Below are 3,763 nucleotides of genomic sequence, written 5' to 3'. Positions count from 1 at the left end.
CTTTCTCTGACGAGGAATTGCCGGCGGAAGGCATTGGACATAACAAGGCCCTGTACATAGTTGTGAGGTGCAACGGAAAAATGCTGCCGAAGGTATTGATTGACAATGGATCCGCTCTTAATATCTGTCCCTGGAGCACCTTGGAAAAGCTAGGATTGCAAGACGTCAAGCTGAGGCCTTCAGGGACCATAGTCCGAGGTTTTGATGGAGCGCAAAGAGAGCCAATAGGAGAAATTGATTTAGTAGTTGAAATGGGGCCCGCCCAGTTTCAAATAACCTGCCAAGTCATGCACTTTCCTAGTGTTTACAACGTTTTGCTTGGCAGGCCATGGATTCACAAGTCTGGGGCGGTGCCTTCTTCATTGCATCAATTGCTGAAATTTGTAGTAAATGACAAGCTGATAACTATATTTGCCGAAGAGGATTGCCTTGTAATCACCGATTCCGAGTCCAAAGAAGAGGGTAGCCGAAGCTCCACAGTGACCCCTCATAGCACATCTGATATTGTCTCCGTCAGTTGGATAACAAAGGAGGAGCAAGCTCTATCAAGGGCCAGTGTCATGATGGCTAAGGAGATGATCCGCGGAGGCTATGAATTTGACAAAGGGCTGGGACGAGATCTGCAAGGAATTTTAAAGCCAGTGGAGATTGTGGAGAAAAATGATTCGTTTGGTTTGGGTTTCCGACCAACTGCTAAGGACATTAGAGAGATGAAGGAGCGCAAGAAAGCGGAGAAGGAAGGAAGGCAAAGGGCTCTTGACATTCCACCCCTGCAATATACTTTCCCACGACCAGCCGAGGTGATCATGTCAGAAATCAACCCAGTTGACGAAATTGAAGCAAGTTTGGCCCAATTGTTCGTTGGGGCAACATTTGAAGATAGTGTTCCGAGCGAAGCTGAATTTCCTGACATCCTCGATGGATCAATTCCCAACTGGACAGCCGAGGCTCTGCCCATTCGAAAGGAGTTTCGGTAAACTGAAAGGGGTTTATCATTCATGTGAATTCATGAAAATACTTTTGCATCTGTAAATAGCCAATGAAAATAATTTTACTTTTGACTAACATTTGCACATGTAAATATTGTTAAGTTTTCATTTCCATTTGCTTTCAATCAAAGGCTTTATAGAAAGTGCACAAGTTTTTCTTGTCATGTTGTGTTGTTTATTCGCTTGTTTATATTTATATTGCTTGTTCATTTGTTTGTTGTATGCTTATCTGCTTATTATCCCACATTCGTTAATTCTTTCAGATGGCCAAAAATAAAATTATTTGACCCTTTGGATATCACAATTCTGGAATTCAATAACGGCAATCTCTATATCACTCATGACTTGGAGGTCTGTGAATCCGAACTCCAAAGCGAGAGTGATAATGAGGAGGTATTCGATTCTTTTGCAAAGGACCTTGAACAATATGAGGAAAAACCAAAACCGAACCTGGAAGAAACAGAAAAGGTTAACATTGGCACTGAGGATGAAGTTAAGGAGGTGCAAATTAGTATTCATTTGAGTGAAAGACAGAAAAATGAGATGCTTGAATTCTTGACCATGTTCCAGGATGTATTTGCGTGGTCCTATGATGATATGACTGGCATTTCAACTGACGTGGTAGTGCATAGGTTACCCACAGACCCTTCTTTTCCACCCGTAAAGCAAAAACCCAGAAAATTCAAACCAGATATGAGCCTCAAAATAAAAGAGCAAATTGAAAAACAACTCAAAACCAACATTATCATTGTTTCCCATTACCCAATTTGGCTTTCGAATCCAGTCCCTGTTCCAAAAAAGAATGGAGAGGTGCGAGTTTGCGTTGATTATAGAGACCTTAATAAAGCCAGTCCTAAAGATGATTTCCCTCTACCAAACATTCACATTCTCTTAGACAATACTGCCGGACATGAGATTGAATCCTTTTGCGATTGTTTTGCTGGCTACCACCAAATTTTGATGGCAGAAGAGGATAGGGAGAAAACTGCTTTCATTACCCCTTGGGGTACCTTTTGCTACCGAGTCATGCCTTTCGGTTTAAAGAATGCTGGAGCAACGTATCAGAGGACCATGACAACCCTATTTCATGATATGATCCACCGGGAGATGGAGGTCTATGTGGATGACATCATAATCAAGTCTAAGAGGGCAGAGGACCATTTGGTTGATTTGAAGAAGTTATTCGAAAGATTGCGGAAGTACAATTTGAAGTTAAATCCTGCGAAATGCGCCTTTGGAGCACCTGCGGGTAAGCTGTTGGGATTCATTGTTAGCAAGAAGGGCATAGAAATAGATCCGGCGAAAATCAAAGCAATTCGAGATATGCCAGTGCCGAAAACTCAGAAGGACGTGAAAAGCTTCTTAGGGAAGATCAATTTCATCGGGAGGTTCATCGGCCAATTAACTGCCACATGCGAGCCATTGTTCAAATTATTAAGAAAGAATGTACCGTTGTATTGGAATGAGGAGTGCCAGCAGGCTTTCGACAAGATTAAAGATTATTTGTTGCATCCACCAGTCTTAGTGCCGCCCAAACCAGGCCGACCTTTGATTATGTATTTATCTGTACTCGATGGAGCAGTAGGGTGTGTTCTAGGTCAGCACGATGACTTTGGAAGGAAAGAACAAGCCATTTACTATCTAAGCAAGAAGTTCACGCAGTATGAGGCTAATTATTCATTCATTGAGAAAAGCTGTTGTGCATTGGCCTGGGCATCCCAAAAATTGAGACACTACCTGTTGAGCCATACCATTTATCTTATTTCCCGATCTGATCCTTTGAAGTATCTTTTGGAGAAACCGATGTTAACCGGACGCCTGGCCAAATGGCAGATAATTCTCTCAGAGTTTGATATTGTTTTCACTTCACAAAAGGCGGTCAAGGGGCAAGCTATAGCGGATCATTTGGCGGAAAATCCAAGGGATGATGATTATCAGCCACTTCATACGTATTTCCCTGATGAGAAAGTTTTATTCGTAGGCGCTACAGATGATATAAGTGAACAAAGCCCTGAATGGAGGCTTTTCTTCGATGGAGCTTCGAATTCCCTCGGTGTTGGAATTGGAGCTGTTCTGGTTTCACCCGAAGGGAAACATTACCCTGCCGCTGCCAAATTGCAATTTGCCTGCACAAACAACATGGCTGAATATGAAGCTTGCATTTTTTGTCTCAAAATGGCTTTGGAAATGGAAATCAAAGAGTTGATAGCTTTCAGCGATTCAGATTTGCTTGTGCATCAAACCTTGAAACAGTGGATAACCAAAGATTCAAAAATTCTGCCCTACCATTGCAGTCTGCTTACTCTGGCCAAGCAATTTCGAAATTTGGAGTTCAGACATCTTCCACGTGCCCGGAACGCATTTGCCGATGCTTTGGCCACTTTAGCTTCTATGACCCGATATCCTGATGAATTGAGGATCGAGCCAATTCCGATTCAACTTCAAGACAAACCTGCCCACTGTTGGGTTGTAGACAAGTCCTCCGATAATGTTCCGTGGTATACTGATCTCAAGGAGTTTCTCAAAACAGGGTCTTACCCTCTACATGCTGGTACAAAAGACAAGAATTTTCTGCGTAGAATGGCTTCAGAATTTTTCTTAAATGGAGAAGTGTTGTACAAAAGAACTTTGGATTTGAACCTTTTAAGGTGCATTGATGAAGATGAAGCTCAATATATGATGAAGGAAGTGCATAGTGGCGTTTGTGGACCTCACATGAATGGCCATTTGCTAGCGAAGAAAATCATGAGAACCGGATACTTCTGGCTTACTAT

The sequence above is a fragment of the Coffea eugenioides genome, unplaced genomic scaffold (genome assembly GCF_003713205.1).
Source record: "Coffea eugenioides isolate CCC68of unplaced genomic scaffold, Ceug_1.0 ScVebR1_149;HRSCAF=605, whole genome shotgun sequence".
NCBI lineage: Eukaryota > Viridiplantae > Streptophyta > Magnoliopsida > Gentianales > Rubiaceae > Coffea > Coffea eugenioides.
Note: the sequence above shows the minus strand (reverse complement) of the source record.